Raw genomic sequence first — 19,149 nt, 5'->3', positions numbered from 1 at the left:
GATGCTTCTCCTTGAACATCGGCCAGGTGTCTATATATACTGCCGCAAATTTGATAACGGGGGATTTTTGGTAGACAACGTTATCGCTTATAGACCAGTATTATTCAGCGCCCATGCGCCCATACGAAGCCGTGCTTCCATTTCATAGTCTCAGTGAAGCCGTGCTTCACTTCGTAACAAATTCGTGCTCTAAGAATTGTAAACGAGGACTGCGGAGTCCAACAAATAAATCGTTGTCGTCTCCTCACGACTTCCGGCGGTTATTTCGTGCCGTGCGCAACAGTGTTCATTAAAGTGTCGTCCTAAGTTTTCGACAAATTAAATGGTTTTCTTAACCCTTATCGCAATTCTTAAAATATTTAAAATATATGTTGATTAGTGGTGTGCGTGAACTCGAGATTTCCCGAAACCCGATGCTTGGAACGGGATGAGAAGATGTGTATCGGGTCGGGACGAGATCGGGACGACAATATTCAAGATTCCTGAAAACATTCGATTTTCTATGCTACCAATTATTACAAAACGACACATCGCCGTACCTAGTACAAAATTGACTAGCGAAAAGATGTTTTCAACAATTGGAAATATCGTTGCAATCGAGAGAACCAAGCTATTACATACTGTCATACGTAGAGAATTTTAAATCAAACTATACATATCTTACTTTTCTGGTTTGTTAAAAAATATAAAATTTTGCAAAATAAACTGCAACAATGGAAATCAAAAATTTTTAACTAGGACCGTATTAAAAAAAAGATGTAATCTGAAGTATTTTAAGAAGTCCTAAACATTTTCGGAAAACTTGAAAGTTTCAAGATCCCGTCCTGATCCGTACTCGCACACCTCTAACATTGATGTCTATTATATAATATAAATACAAATTTTATGATAACCGAAATATATAAAGAACACAAAATAATCACCAAAATCTAATATAAAAATCAGTTTTCGATCGAATTACTGCGCTCTTAAAAAATGAAAAGTTAATTACTATGTGCCAGTAACTGAGCCTTTTCTAATTACCATGTGCCAATTTCTGATCACTCATCTAGTTACCGTGTGTCGATTTCTGTGCACTGATCTAATTAGATCTAATTTGATGTAATCAGTTCTAGGTAAATACTATACTTCGAAAATTGTATGAGCTTTATGTATCATAACTTATTATACATGTTTCAGTACTTGCAATATTATTTTAAAAAAGGAAAGAAAATTACGTGCAGTGTCCATACATTTCACAGACCAAGAAATTAACGTTAAATGCAATACGCAGTTTGTCATAAGAGGGCTCTGTAATCACAACGCACACATAAAAAAAGACATGAAAACTTAAAACAAGACGTAAATGTATCTAGGCAGTGGATTATTTATTATTTTTCTGTAATTTTGTCGAGTTTTATAGATATAATAGTTTATTCTTTTGTTTTGGAAAGCATGATTTTTGTATCTTTTTCGTCTTTATTTGCAACCTGATTCATAGGGCAAAATGACGTCAAACCATTATTAGAAATTTAAGAAGCTAGTTTCCGCATTTTATAAATCTTAGGATGTTAAACTTCTGATTCGGTTGTGAAAATTACAGGTGAAGGGAACTAGTCAAATAAAATGGTTTTCGTTCTGTGACACTATGTTTCCTGAAGCATTCTGTTATATATCTTGAATATATTAGATCAATTGAGAATAAACATAAGAAATTATCGTAAGATCGGCAGTACCCCAAAGTAGCCATGTTGCAGTAACGAGGACAATCGTTTCCGACTTCAAAATGTCGCGGCATTGGCGTTTTTAGTCGACATTTCGAGCTCTACATTTAATTATTATACAATGCACTAAAACACTTGACTGAGCATTCATCGCAGGTAGCTGTTAGGATAGCTGTTAAAGTGATAAGGTACCCTGCGAGTTATTGACCTAAAAATATAAAAATAACTGTCTGTTAAATATGAGTTACCTAGAATCATATGATACAGCAACCATTAACTGCTATTGTAAAAAAATACTTAGTACCTAGAACTGTCGTAATGGGAACGTCAACTTCTGCCAATGAAATTCTTATTCAATGAAGAACGGCTCCATTCCATTCGCAAAGTAATACATTCAAAAATAGCATATCAGTCATCCCTTTCACAATACATACCTGGTTTGTGAGAAATAATATCCACAGCCTGTCTGTAATTTAAATGTCTACAAGCGAAAAATAGTTTATCAAGAAACTTATAAGAAACAGGAATGCCTTGCAGCGACACACGGTCGGCGATCAAATATCCATTCGAACTGTCCGCTTTCAGATGTGAGAAATATCTAATATTTAGGTGAGAAATATCTTCCCTGATGTTTATAAGCCTGGAAATGACTTTATTCTTTTACTATTTTCACGTGTACAGCAAACTTCGCTGATGAAAACGTCGCCAGCCGTGTACCGATACGGAATTATAGTCGTCGATTGTCAACAACTATAAAAACAAGTCGAGAGGATTAGCCTAGCTTCCGATGTAGCTGAGTAGAATCCATTCTTCTTTTAGTTTAATAGCGAGGTTAGGACCTCGTCATCCGGTCTGGTAACGGTCAGATGTAGTTCAGAACAACACTTTTCCGTCAGCCCGGCCGTCTTACGGCGAGGCCATGTCTGTGGACCGTACTGATCTGTTGGTGTGAGTTTTACGATGTACCCGCGGTGACGTTTGTATAAATGGACCTCAAAGGTCATTACGTTACCTTTCATTTGGCATCCTTACGGGCATTCTTACACTATTGTTTCAGATGCATCGTAATCGGCTGATATTGGCTAACGAGACCGGCGATACCGATGCTGCAACGAAGCATCCCGGAGGATCGAGAGCTTCCGAAATATTGAACCGAAAGAAACAGAACGTCGCGATCATTCTCCAGCATTCCAGGAACGTGTCCAGGAAGAAATAAAAGAAGATCGCGGAGACACCGCAGATATGTATCAGTTTCGATCGTGAATGTACACATGACCATTGTACCATTTTTATATCTTTACATTTTTACATTTTTATTAAATTATTTCGTCATTAAAGTTATACTTCGAATACGCCCATCCCAATCCTACAAATACTCTGGCGGACAAAATGATAAGGAACCTCAATATTTCTGAGGATGAACACATATTTGTTCATATACATGGAAAATGAATACACGTCACAATATGGTAGTATTTTTGACGTAATACATGAAGAAATGAAATAAATCGTTCGATTCATTTGTTATTTATGCAAAAAAGTGAAATTTTGTGTGGACGAAATGATAAGGCACTTTAAATATGAAACAAAAATGCTTTGACGTTGTTCCCGTTTTGACCGGTGGTTAAGCTGGAAAATGAGGCCAACTCCGGGATTTTACAGGCTCCAAGGCAGATCACCCGACATAATGCATGATATTCGGGAATTCGATTCATGACGCAGGAAAATTCGTTCGGGTAGAGTGCCAGGCGAGACCACCTGAGACGCATTCGATCAGCCTATCTTTCGGACATCCGATCCCTTTTACCTGCGCTATCATGTACGCCGTTATAATTGTACATGCATTCGATCACGTACGCCACAATGACAAAAGGTATAAAGAGAAATAAAACAGTCGTTCATTGGTAATCAAGCATAATAAATTTCTTACCTTACTTATTAACTCTGTATTATTACGCCACGGCTAATATACGTAAATTACTGAATAAAACCGCGCAAGTAACATGCAAATACGAGGCATAATTCGCTGATCACAGCACAATACACGTGTGCCAATAATTAGGCCAGTATCCTCCCCCACCCCTATATGTACTTCGTTTATGCTAAAGTAGCGACTACCATTTGGGACCAATTGTTTTTTTCCACCTTGTGCCATCCACGTAGACCGAGAATTTTTCTCATCAAGTATATACTTAAAACCATTTATTTGTTGATCGCGTCTGCGATTCTGTAATAAAGACTCGATGTGTTTACATGTATTTAATCGTTTATTTAGGTTCAACCATTCCGACTAACAGTCTCCCATTCTGGGATAGTTCCAGCCCCGAACAGAAATGAATAACACATGGAAGGGATGAAGCTGGGTTATGTTAGAGGAGAAGGAAACACAAATTTTTTGAAAAGATGATTATTTATTGTATAATAAGGATGACGAAGAATTATGACAGAGGAAGAAAATTGTAACTTTGTTTTTAAAAATTCATTATTTAATTATTTATTTTTATTGGGATTATGGCTTGGATTATTTATTTACTGTACAAAGTTTTACTAAAACTTTTATTATAATTTTTATTTTAAAGAAGATATATGTACGTTATGCACGAACGACTGATCGCCCAATTTCAACTAACAGACCGCGACTGAATATCGTCCGCGTATATACCTTTTTGATGTGATCCTCTCCACCAATTAAAGACGGTCATTTATCGCGTTTTACATTGTATGCTACCGCTGGTGTGCTCTAACGACACCGGCGATAATGGGTGTGTATCGCGGTGTGTATTTATAAGTTACAGTTTATATTACCGCCTGTGCGCGCTTAAGAAACCGGCGCAATGAAATCTGATAATTTCGAACTTCAGTCCCAAGTAAAGTATAAATTAATTTTTGTCCGAGGCTACAGTTACTTTTTCAACAATTTTAGATTACAACTATTACTACTACTACTACTATTGGTTGTCCTTTTAATAAATATATGTACTATTAACTCTGAATACACTTGGTAATGATATAATGAGTAAAAGAAAAGTGATAATAATAGAGTACACCTATATCGGCCATGAATTGAATTTTGATGAAATCGAATCGATTATGAATTGGGTACGAGGTGTGAAATCCAATCGAATAAAAAAATGGATCGTGTGCTACGAATTAGTTCGCGGTCAATTAGTATAACAACAATCCACCACCGTCCCTGATAGATCCGCATTTTTTAAAAACTGCTACGCAATACATAGTTCTTTTCTAGCACATGTCTATATATTTTGCATGTTTGTATTTTTTCAGAAGTAAACAAGCTGTAGGAACAAAAATGATTAAAATGAAGATTAAAATGAAGATTGAAATGAAGATTATGCAAGAAATGTTCGAAAAATCTCAAACCCATATTCATTGCCAGAAAGCATTTCATCATCGAGGCAGGGATGCAGAAGAAATCACGTGTACGATCCATCATCGCCGAAGGATTCAACATTGTGGACTTACGGTCCGTGGTCGAACAAGCTTAGTGATAGGATATTACTCACGAACGTTTGCGTGTTCCACCGGTTTAAGGAGCTCAGGATTAACAACAGCAATGTGCGTCCCGACATTTCACCGGGACGTTCGAGCGACTCAAATGAGTTGCGAGCTAAGATATCTTGACGCAGTATTGGAACCTAATACTTTAGAAGAGACATTGTCAATTAAACAATATCAAGACCATACGATTCGTGGATTAAGAAATAGATTGGAAACAAGCGAGAAAAAACATTATGAATTAAGGGACGGTTAGTTTATAGGAAAATAGAAAAATTAATAATGATAAATTGTTATTTTACGTACCCGCGTGTTTAGAAAATAATATTATTAGGCTAATGACAATTATATAAATATATATAAATTAAATAATATATAAGTATATATAAATTATTAGGCTCATGACAATTTGGGACATGTAGGTATTGACAAAGTCATCGATGACATAAGACAAATATATTGGTTTCCGGAAATGCGACAAAAGATTAAACAATATATTAACAATTGTTTGAAATGTATTGAATTTTAGCTAATTAGTGGTAGACAGGAGAGGTTTTTGCATAGTTTACCTAAAGGTGACCTACCATTTCATACAATTCATGTGGATCATTACGGAGAAGTGTGGAAAAGGTTTTATATATGTTTTGGCAGTAGTGGATGGGTTTATACCAAATTCGTTAGACTGTTTGCTTGTAGATCGACAAGATCTGAAGAAGTGATTCGAAATTTGACAGAGTTTGAAATGAAGCATTGTGTCAGATTGTTCGAAAACTAAAACGATACCGCATTGTGAATAAGTTTAAGTTTGTGTGTGTTTGTATGCGTATTTGTTGCATTCCGTAAGACTTATTTTTATTATTTCTTATTTACGTTTTGTGTAATATGAATTGTATATTTTTTAAGATCTAACTCTTGGAAATAAAGTTGTGATTCTTTGGTGACCATGGATGGTCATTCTACAGTTCAGGATTGGCCGAACTGTAGAATGAATCGTGTTAGCTGTGAGATGCGATCGATAAGAAGATTGTTTAATACATTACGATGTTTATTCGAGCCGAGCCTTTGTGAAATAAACAATTTAAAACTTCGACTCAGAATAATAAATTTGCCGATTCATTTCCTACAGTATCAAGATACAAATGTAGAGCGACCAGATCTGGGATGAGATCCTGACTACAGGAATCCTTCCCAACTCCCTAATAGTCCAAGAAACCGAGCCAACAACAAAACTATATCAGTCACCTCCTACGAAAATGCCGAACGAGAATACGCCGCAACCAAGGACCAAGCCATAATACTGCATGCTGTAGATGGTATTACCGTCAGGGACTATGCATTAGCCATAGGAAAGATAATAGGCCCCAGATCTATCAAATACATATCGAGAATTTCAAACGGTAGGGTATGCACATACCTAGATAACAAAGAAACTGTCAGCAACATAACAGCAATATTTAAATCAATTACCATCAGCAACACAAATATTGAAATCCGTCCTATGATTTCGCCGACCCAACGTATCGAGCTGTCAAATGTAGCATCGATCATAACAAATTCAGTAATTGAAAATGCATTTAGAACCAATAACATCAAACTCTGCTCAAGAATAACCGACCTGAGAGCAGAGATATCTGACCCTGAATTTGTGCAGCTTCAGACGTCAAGTATACGTCGATATCGACGTCCTGAACAAATTTCCAAGCACATTCTTAATTAATTTTGACGATACCCTACACAGAATTTGTGCCTCTACTGACAAACAGATTTGCTTATTATACAAAAGAATATGCGCAATAAATAAACAAAAAATTTATGTTTCTACTAACTATAAGAAGTGCTTTATTATATGAGAAAACTATTGATTCAATAATACTATCATAAGTAATAAAAGGGAGTAATAATTTTTATAATAATATCGTGTCCGAATATTAATGCGAGTCACTGTACTTGAAAGCAGTAATCACAGACCCAGATTTTGCAAACATATTAAGTTTCAGAAGAAGACAAGTCTACAAACTTGTTTATAACAAGTCTCTGAATATTCACCACTTCAGAGAAACAGATCTGCTTCAATTGTAATCAATCAAGCTATAAGCAATGTCCTAACAATACAAACACGAACGAAAACGGTTCCCAAACCGATCCGAATATAAATCCCCTCCCCCCCGCATTAACGTATCAATCATCAATGATATATTCATATCGGTCAACGTATTGTCGAATATCAAGAAGGCAGGACAAATACAATGGAAATAGAGACAGAAGAATCCAACACAAACAAAACGGAGAATAAGAGACCGCTATCTATAACATCAGAAGAAAGCCATATCAACCCAATAAAATTAGCGACTTGAATTTCAAGATCTCTGCTCTAATAACATTAAAAAAAGATTAATCAAACGAACAGAACCACCCTTTTGCAACACGTGCAACCAAACTATGTCGACCAACCACGTCCTTTTCGAATGCAGAAAATACGAAATATCAAGACAAAAATACAAGATACTACCCGTCGTAAAATTCCTAAAGGAAACCAACATCTACCAAGAAATAAAAACAAGAAACAGGACAATAAACCGTCGCTAATGACATGAAGGTCGATGCGACGTTAAACCTGAAAAAAAGATTCTTGGTCTTTTCCACAACAGTTTTCTTGTACAAATTCGTTGTATATTACCATCGCTTATCAAAAATGAATATCACGAGCCAGGCTCGCGAACGAGAGTTAGTCGCGATTCTTATAATTGTTGTTACAAAGCAGTTTAGTTATTAAAATTTAAGAAATCCCTACAAAATGCAAAATACAAAAGTGTTAGATAAAAGCAATGATAACGAATCCAGTGATAGTAACGTGTTTGCGCCAATCACAAAGCTTGTAAGGCGTATGATTATAGTTGGGAGTAGTGAAGAGAAAGATACGGCAATCATGGATTTGCCAGAAAGTAAAAAACACACCAATAGTTTGGAAGTATTCTGAACATCATGGAATAAAAGCGTCTATTTTAAATAATTTAAGCGAGAATCCAACAATGTTAGACCTATTTTTTATTACATTTGATAACAAGTTTCGGGAAATGCTGACCATGAAAACAAATCGCTTCGCACATCAGACAATTCACGACGAGCGAAAAGACGGCATGTGGACGACACTTGGTATTCTGTTATCTTAGATGAAATAAAGGCCCATTATGCACTGTGAATTTTGATAGGTCAAGTGAAAAAAATCAAATATTTAACTGTATTGAACTAGAAGAGCTGTAGTAGAAACGCCAATATTTAGACAAACGTTGCCTTTTAAGAGATTTCGGCAAATTTCGAGATTTTTACATTTCTCTGATAATGAAACTGCTGATAGTAATCACCGACTTCTAAAGATAAAAGCTATCATCAACCTTTGGAATGAAAAATTTAAAGAAATTTACACACCCAATGAATATGTCAGTATAGACGAATCCTTAATGAAATATAAAGAGCGTTTAGCGTACAAACAATTCAATCCATCCAAAAGAGCCTGATTTGTATTAAAAATTTACAAATTGTACGAGGCAAGTACCGGTTTCTGTCACGGATTTAAAATATATACTGGCCAGTACAAAATTGATCGAAATGATAGTGCGTTAGAGAACGTTGTGATAGAGCTGTCAAAATTTATAATAAACAAGGAATATACTTTGTCTCTGGATAACTGGTACTCTTCGCCAAATCTGTTTTTAAAAATTACACCAGAAAAAGGCAAACGTAATCGAGACAGTGCGCAAGAACAGGAAAAATATGCCAAACGCCAATCAAAAGCATATTTTGAAGAAAGGCGAATGTATATGAAGATGTTGCAATAATTTGATAGCTGTGAGGTGGAAGGACAAGCGCGACGTGTATATGATATCAATGAAACACGAAACTGCAGAGATGGTCGAGTAATCAAACAAAGAATTACAGAAAGTAATGAAGCCTAAATGTATCCTGGAATATAACAAGGTTATGGGTGCAGTTGATCATCAAGATCAGTTGTTTGCCTGTTTCCGAATCATGAAAAAAGTCATCGAAGGATACCGAAAACTTTTCTTTTGCATGTCAGATATGGCTCTGTTCAATACCTACATTATGCATAAAGCTATTCACAGTTGAAAAAGGGAGACTTATGTTGATTACGGTATAAATATAGCAGAAGCAGTTTTACAAATTGTCGAATTACCGGACTACAAAATGCGTGGAAAATCTAGATCAGTTGAAACACCTCTTCGACTCCAAGCTCATACATAAACATAAAATTCGAAGCGAAACGAAGTGAGAATGCGCGAAAGGTAAAGTAGCTTCTGCCGGAATGTTTTAAGAAGTATCATACCGTGGAGGATTTTTAGAGTTGTACGTATTTTCTTATTAGATATTCATTCAAGGTAAACATTTTTTATGATTGATTTTTTTTGTTTATAATATGCTATGTAACAACAAAAATGATTTCTGAGGGTGAAAAAATAATGTACGTAAAATTTCAAAGCGACTGGATAACGGTAACCCGTGTCGCATCGGGTTCAAAGATTTGAAATTTCTATTATGTACGTTAATTTTAATATAAATGTGTACCACTGTTTTAGAGGCGGTACTAAATATTTTTTATAATGAAAATGTAATCTTACATGTATATAATATTATCGTGACTTAATTTAAAATTATACGTTATAATAAAATTAATTGAAATATCTTATAAAATGTTACATACTGGTCAATATACGGCTTTTATTCAGATTGATTTGCTGGCATCTGGATGACGTCACCGATAATCTTCTAATACTTGTAAAATAAATTGTTTATTATATTCATTTTTCGTTATATATAATAAGCTATTACATTCCGTGATAAACTTCAAGCCTCGTCTTACACTGTCATTAACTAATTTTAAATTCCTTACTATTTCTAAGGCTCTTTTATACGTTTCATCGCTTTTCGGAATGGAAGGATTATTATATAAAAATGCTCATTCCATTCAATCAGACACGAGAAAGCTTGAACATGATTAACTAGACATTATAAGTACGGTTATAGGAGAACGATGCACCCCGATACATGTCACACAATTTTTATTAGGCTCTCAGGAGGAAGAAAGAAGAAACGTAAATGAAGAAACGAAAGAACTTCAAGAAGAACCGCAAGATATGATTTTTCACAGTAACGAAATTGTGAACAGAAATTACGTATTCTAATCAAAAGAATAACATTTGAAACTGCACACGCTCCGACGAACTCTCCTCACTTTCTTTCATTTCTCAAGGCCCATACCCAATAATAACAATCACATTCACATTCTCCCTGTTTTTTATTATGTTGACTTATATGTCTAGTCATGTTTGGAATAATAGAAAATGTTACCTTTTATCTTTTGTAATAAACTTGTTCCGTTCCGTAGGACCTCCCGTAGACCGCTTTCGCGAAGGTTTATGGCGCGGACAAGCGAGGTTCATCTAAAGAGACGGAAACCTTTTTTCCATCTGCCGATCATCTGTGCAGTGTCTTCCGTCTTCTTAATGACCGCGAGGCGTCGTAAACCCGAAAGGCCCGGAAAACAACCCCATCATAAAACTTAAGAATTTTAACGGGTCTTGGGAAAGTTTAGTCCCAACCGTCGCTGGGATGATATCTCAGGCCCCAGGGGACCTCCCGACCACGCAACTACGCGACACCCGCCTCTCCTAGGCAAGGCCCGTGTAGGACGATACGAGAGGGTGGTGACAAAATGTTTAGAGGACACTGATTGGGAAATCGTAATATTCGAGAAAAACCAATCAGTGCATCCCGGCGTGGAGGTGAGGTTCCTTCAGGAATCTCAAGTGGGGGTAACCTGCATAAAACAACGCGACCAGTCGGGGCGCGAACACTCACACGCGCGCTCTCTCTCTCTCTCTCTCGCTCTAGCTCTAGCTCTCGAGTACATTATAGTCGGTGATACGGGGTCGTGCATTCGGGCAGTCAGTGAATCGGACACTCTCTCGAGTTCACACGGAGTCGTTCGAATCGTTCGAGTCGTTCATCCGGAGTCGTTCGAATCGTTCGAGTCGTTCATCCGGAGTCAATCGGACAGAATCATTCGGGCACTTCGTCAATCTTCACGACCACGACGCGGCCGATCGGGCAGTAACCACCGACGGAACAGTGGGAGATTGCAATTCGGCTCAGTATCAACCGTAACATTGATACCTCGAGCCAGATCACGAGGCATTCCGTAGAATCCTCATCCGCGGCATAAATTCGCTAACGAGCGAACGCAATCGCGGGTCGAAAAAGCTCGACTCGCTTCGCATACACATTTTGGTCCTTCGAGCCGGATCCGCGACACATTCTGGTCCCTCGAGCCGGATAAGTGCGAAACAAACTGGTTTAATTGATTCGGTTAATCTCCCGACCACAAGTCTGGAAATATGTAGTCCTATGCTTTTCTGGCCAGTGCTCAGTCGATACACTTGACTAAACCAATTTCGCACCAACCGATGATTTTCGAAAAAGAATTTCATAATTTTGGTATTCTAAATAATGTTGTATATATAATAAATCTCACAGGTGTATTTTAAAAATTGGTGAAAAAAATTTCTTTAATGATATTACAATAATTTAAATCTCTGTAGTTTCGGGAAAATACTCTATATACTATATTGTAGTACTATTGGAAATGGGTAGATAAATAAAAGTAAAACGCAGTGAATTAAACTTATCCCTTTTAATTTATTAATTTGATGTACGAGGAAGGACCGTCTTTACTCTCCTGATTGCTCCAGGAGACTGAAGACTATTCACAAAGACGAAACCAAAAACGTCACCTAAAGACAAAGAGCTCTGTTCTATATACATATGAAATCATTGTTTATCTAATGGTACTCTGGCGAGACTCTCGGCGTCGATTCGTTTTTGTAACTTATATGCTAGAAGGAAAAACTTCTGAGTATTCAAAAGAGAGAAAATAATCCAATACGCCTCCTCAAAAATGAATCGACTCTGCTTTCAATGAATGTGTATTAACTGTGTAAAATCTAAATTTAACATTAATTATCAGTAATATATTTATAGTTCATCTTATCAACTAAATTTTTCGACTGACCTTCCTCGCACTGACTCTACTTCTGGGGCAAATACAAATGGTTCAACATTTGTTGCAATGAATTGGGAAAACCCAGAAAACCCAATCAGACCATATCAAGTACATACAGTATTATTTTTTTTTTCTTTTTTTTTTTTTTTTTTTTTTTTTTAGAAATATATATATATCAATGGAGTCACTCCAGGCCCAATCCGACTCTGAACTCTCAGTATATCTGCAATTTGATTTTCTGTGGGAATGAAATTCAATATTATTACTTTTTCTTCAATTTGTTCTCGTGAAAAATGATACTTAATATCTATATGTTTCGATCGCTTATGACTTGTAGGATTATTCGCAATGCACATACAACCAGTATTATCCTCGTAAATCACAATTGGATCCGATATAATTATATTAATACTTGTTGCTAATGACTTTAACCAAAGTGCTTCTTTTACACCCTCATACAGAGCCATATATTCGGCTGCTGCTGTGGAACTAGCTACCGATGATTGTTACTTTGTGTTCCAACAGATCGTACATTTTTCATACAACTTAAATACATAACCTGTAGTACTTCTTCGATTTGTACCACTACCACCTCCCCAATCGGAGTCAACGTATCCACTCAAAAAGTCTTTATAATCATTTTTAACATATGTCAATTTAATATCAGATGACCCTTTCAGATACCGAAGTATCATTTTCAAATTTTCCCAAAGTTCTTTGTTATTTTTGTTTGCATAACGACTCAAAATATTTACCGCTGCACTTAAATCCGGTCTAGTGCATAACATGATATACATTAAACATCCTATTAAACTTCTACAAGGTGCATCACATTTTTCATCAGAATTTAAAAGTTCATAGTTTAATTTAATTGGAAGTGGTGCACTGATTTGCTTACAATCACTCATATTAAACTTATCAAGTACAGTCTTTATGTATGCGCTTTGATCTAATGTCAATTTTCCATTATTTCTAGTAACTCTAATTGCTAAGAATAATCTAATTTCATCTAAATCTGTCATTCGAAATTTGTTCATCAAATAATCTTTAAAACTACGCATTATTTGAATATCTGCAGTTGCAACTACAAGATCATCGACATATAAAACTACATAAAAATTTTTCCAAATACTTCCTCTATCTAAAATATAAATACAACGATCGCCTGCAGAATTTTTAAATCCTAAGTCTAATAAAGTCTTTTCAAATGTCTCAAACCAACGTCTAGCCGCCTGTTTCAAACCGTATAGGGTTTTGTTTAATTTGCAAACCTGATTACCATTACTATTTACACCCTCTGGGACCCTCATGTAAATTTCTTCTTTTAGTGTACCATTTAGGAATGCCGTTTTGACATCCATATGGTGAATTAATAAATCATGTTGATTTGCAAAAGCTACAATAAATCGAAAACTTGAAATTCTAGCAACAGGCGCAAATGTTTCATCGTAATCAACCATATACTGTTGACTGAAACCTCGAGCAACTAGACGTGCTTTATATTTTTGTGGATTTCCAAATTCATTGGTTTTAGTCGTGAATACCCATTTACAGTCAACAATATTTTTATCTTTTGGCATTGGTACTAGTGTCCACGTGTTATTTGTAATTAAAGAATTTAGTTCGTCTTGAATCGCTTGCTCCCATTGAGCTCTGTCATCACGAGTTTTTATTTCTTCAAACGAAGTGGGTATTTTATAAACAACTGACTGAGCGCACATGAGTTCGTAATACGATGTAGGACTGCGTTGTTTTATTCTCTCACTTCTTCTAATTTTCTTATCCTTTTTAACTGTATTTTCTCGACTTCGACCATTTCCATCTGCTTTATCTACAGATTTACTACCGCTAATACCATCTGATTTAATTTTTAAAACCTCAGTTAATTCATCATCATCAGATTGCAAATCATTTAAACTATTTGGTTTATCATTACCAAATTTCTTTAACCTATCTGATTTACCATTATCAGATTTCAAATCATTTAAACCATCTGGTTTATCATTACCAGATTTCCTCATCTTAAATTCAGCTGATTCTAATACTGTACCTTTGTTTATAGAGGTTCCTTTTTCATTACCCTCTTTCAAAACTGGTCGAGATTTTAAATAATTTATTTCGTCAACTATGACATCTCTTACTGTCATAAATTTTTCATTTTCAACATCCCAAACTTTATATCCGTTGGGTTCAAATCCAACTAAAATCGCTTTCGAGGATTTTTCATCAAATTTACGCTTTCTAGTCTTATTATGTACGTACACTGTCGATCCGAACATTTTTAAATATTTTAATTTAGGCTTTTTACTATGCCACATCTCAAATGGAGTCTTATCAATTTTCAAAGCCTTTGTTGGAGTCAAATTAATTAAATACGTAGCAGTTAATACAGCTTCTCCCCAAAATTCTTTTTCTAAACCTGCACAGTTTACCATCGCACGCGCCCTTTCTGTTATTGTTCTATTCATTCGCTCTGCAACGCCATTTAACTGAGGAGTGTATGGTACAGTCAAGTGATAACTGATACCTCTCTTAACGCAATATTCTTTCATCTCTTTTGATAAATATTCTCTACCGTTATCACAATATAAATTTACGATTTTTAAATTAAAATGAGCTTCACTCTTTGCGACATAGTCTTTGAAAACACCGAAAACTTCAGATTTATGTGTAATTAAATAAGTTACTGTATAATGCGTAAATTCATCTATAAATGATACATAATAATTTTTATTGTTAATTGTCGTGCGAGTGATTGGACCGCATACGTCTGTGTGAACTATGAACAAGGGCTTTGTTACATGAATTTTGTTCTTTGATTTTTCAAATGGTAACCGTGCTTGTTTACCGTTTATACAAGCCTCACATAAATCGTCGCTTGGTATTACTTTTTCGAGATGACTCATATCTTTAACCATGTGTTTATTTTTCAACTCTAAGAATTTTGTTTTACTCATATGACCTAATCGCTTATGCCACAAATCATAATTATTTCGATTACTATTATATACTTGAGAATTACTAACATTGACACCTTTTGCTAATTCAAATTCAATTACAGTGAAATTATTTGTGGATTTACCCTTCATTAGAATTTTACCATCTTCACTTATCTGTATTCCTTTTGCGTCGAAGGTGATAGTCATTCCTGCCTTCTGCATTTTTGTCACTGAGAGTAAATTGCATGGTATATCTGGACAGTACAGGACATCTTTGAGTACAATTGGAAAACCCGTATCGCTCGTCAAGTGGATGGTCCCGCTCTTGGTTGCGGTGTTGTAAACTCCATTCTTAGCTACCATAATTTTTATTGGTGGATATAAGTCAATTACACTTGTGAATACATTGTCTCGATTAATCACATGATCAGAGGCTCCAGAAACCAAAAGAAACATTAATTTATCACTTTCATAGTTCTGATATTCTCCAGTCATAAAGGCGAAACCTGATCTGTTGACATCGCGTTGCGTTTGTACCGCCTGGGCTGTGTGAGGCCCGTTGTTCTTCTCTCCCTCGTATCTTTGATTTCTTTTGAAATGGTAACAGTCCAACTTTTTATGACCATTTCGTCTACAATGATAACATTTTCCATGAGACGAATTTCTGAAATTTCTGTGTGGATGAAAGCCGGTACGAAAATGTGAACCTCTGCCTCTTCGATTTCCACCTCTGTAATTTCCACCTCTGCCTCGGTAACTTCGCGAATAATTTCTGTTATTTTCTCGAGGAGATTCTGTTTCAATATGCAACACTTTCGCACTTGTATTTTCATTGGCATTCTGCACTTTTGTTTCATGATCTAAAAGTTTTGTCTTCACAAAATCCAAAGTAATTTCATCTTCGGTCATTGTCTCCATCACTGTTGCCACAGTTTCATACATTTTAGGAAGACTGCCGAGCAAATACGAAATCTTTTGACTTTCTGATACTGACACACCAACCGCTGCGAGCTCAGTTATCAATTCATAAAAATTTTCAAAATGTTCTTTCAATTTTGCATCACTTTTCATTTTCAATCTGCTCAATCGATTACGAATCGACACTTCAGTGGCAGCACTTTTTCTCTCATAAATGTCATCGAAACTTTCCAAAATTGTCTTAGCAGTACTACCAGGTGTATCATACCTTAGATAAGTGTCAGATAAATACTCCACTACAACACATTTGGCAATTCGCTCAGCTCTTGTCCACTTACTGGTCACTGGAACCGAAGGTAGTTCGTCAATCACTTTTAGCAAATTTAGTGTCGACCCGATGTAGCGTTCAGTGATGGTTCGTGAAAGAAATTATTCGTAATGAGACTTAATTCTGTTTGTACTATACACAGTATTGTACTATAAGGAAATTATACATATATCTGTTTGAACCGTTCAAACGAAGACGGTAACTCCTACTAACGTATAGTTTAAAGCTCACGAGAAAACTTTTGCGACCAACGTATCCGCACTGTTTATAGTCATCTCCTCGTCAAATCTGAATAGTGCATAGAGCGGCTTGAGTACGAATCATGCATAATTAAAGTGTGGATAGTAAAGTATTATTATACTACTTTCATGCTTACTATAGCGAAGACAACCTGCAAAATTGACATCACTTTTTTCATCACTTTTTTCATCACTTTTTTAAATCGTGGGTTTAAACATCAATGTAGAGCATTATCAAAATCTGAATCATAATAATGTTCTATGTGAAATATATAATAGAATGAACCATCTACATCTTACAGTTGTATGTATTTACGTAACCGGAGTATGAAGTTTTGGAAATATGTAGTACTCAGGAAGGCTCATAAAGTGCAAAAATAAGTTAAATGTTCGACAATTTTCAAAATTACTAGTTCGTTATTCTTATAAGAGTTTATGTTGCAAATATATCTTTTCGTTGGGAACTCTAGTAGTGTTGAAACGATGAATTGGATAGTGGACTTTATAGTAAAGAACGCTAGTGTAATAACACTAAATATATTTTAACCAATAAGATTTGTACAGAGCAGCATAATATACAATAGAATGATAAAATCTATTGATGTATCATGAAGGTCACGAATTTATACGATCAAGCGATCAATTTATGATTACAAAGCTGTAGCGAAATTTGCAAGTGCAATTGATTATAGCGAAGCTAGGCTGCAAGCACAAAAGTATACAGACACTGGACTGCAAGAGCAGAGAACTTAGAGTTATATATACTAGCGCAACTATATGTATCTACGTAACAGTAGTTGATAACTAATGCCACGTTCGCGGTGTGAGGGCCTATTTATTTCGTTGTGAATACTAAGCAGCACTGAAAGTTCGTTACAGTGCACGAAGGCAATGACCTAACGAAGAGCGCTGCATGGGAAACAACGAAAAATAGGTAACGGATTTGATATTGGGATTATTGGAAGGTGATAAATACATTGCGACGCTGCAAAAAAAGACTGTTTGAAGTGTTTACTACGGGTTGTCTACCTGGACGGGCGTCGAACTCGAACAGCTGAGCTCGACTTAATGTAAAAAAACTAACGTCGCGCTAGAGTTCTTATGCATCGATCCAAGTGATACCAGTAAAGAGGAGGTAATGGACTGGCGATCTAAAATTGATCGATTTGATTTTGGAGATACGGGGCCATTTTCTTCAGTCTTCTTGCATTAAATGGGACATTCAGATTGAGAATACTCCATTTTTTATTACTGCAGAGCTATGCATTCTTGGTAGTTTGCAGAACATTTCTTGTACTCTACGCGCCCGAAATAACTAAATGTTTTCCTAAAATGGTTATAATATGGAGGAAGAAAAGCAGTGTAACAGTAGTCGTTCGTTTCATTAGTCGAAGGCAACTATGGCTGGATACGACAACGATACTTACCTAAGTATTAATTACCGGCAAATATAGCCATTTTCAAAGAATGATAAGTTAACTTCACAACTATCGACTTCAATTTCCAAAGTATTTCAGAATAATTGCTGATTAATTCAGGGTTACAAAATTTCAAATAGTGTACATAACTAGAAAAGTAACGCGCAGTGGATACATTCTTGGTATACTGGCAACAAATATTAATCACATAATGAAAAATAGCAAGAATGCACGATTCCTAGTAAATATTGAAGTGGAAATACAGAAAGCAGGAATTTGCTTGCTTGATGATTTACAATTTTTGCCGTCAACAAAAACCGATTGGGTCAACATGGAAGTTGAGTGATGCAGTTTTCATGTCAAGATTCACGTCAGTGTTCAGCAGATATCCAGATGACTATTGCGGAAGTAACCAACAAGAAAAGTAAGACTACATTGATCTGAATTTCGACGTACTTTTGAAGCAAGGCTTTGCGAATTGCTTTTGGATCTTCCATACCAAACTTTCCTGAATTTGGTTAACAGTCTGAAATATTTACTTCTCGGGGTGAACAGGACAGGAAGTGTTTCTGCGAAGCCGTGTATATTATCTATGAATCAAATTGTGCAGTAATGGTACCAAGAGTCATTGAAATCTGGATCGGTAATTTTTATTTACTCGTCATTATATGCTGTTGCCTTCCATTAATTAAAAACTTGCATCCATATTTGGATAACAAGCAATACAGCTTCAGAGGATTGATTTCTACATTGAAATCCTACTGCCACTAGAGATATTGCTTTCTTGAGTTCGTTGATCAATTTACTGGCTGCTACCTATTCTGACACGATTAAATCAAATACTCTAGATTTATAAAAATCCATGTTTAAAATGATCAAGTTGGAACATTCATTCGATGAAATTGATAATGCAGATTGTCTAGTTGTAGCAACTTTTGCGAGGACAAAACCTTGTTGTTGTCTATTAAGTAAGCTGCAAAGTTAAAAAGTAGGTGCGTCGAATCTTTTCGAGC

The sequence above is a fragment of the Megalopta genalis genome, unplaced genomic scaffold, assembly GCF_051020955.1.
Source record: "Megalopta genalis isolate 19385.01 unplaced genomic scaffold, iyMegGena1_principal scaffold0049, whole genome shotgun sequence".
NCBI classification, from domain to species: domain Eukaryota; kingdom Metazoa; phylum Arthropoda; class Insecta; order Hymenoptera; family Halictidae; genus Megalopta; species Megalopta genalis.
The sequence above is the reverse complement of the archived record's forward strand: the minus strand, read 5'-3'. Positions refer to the sequence as shown.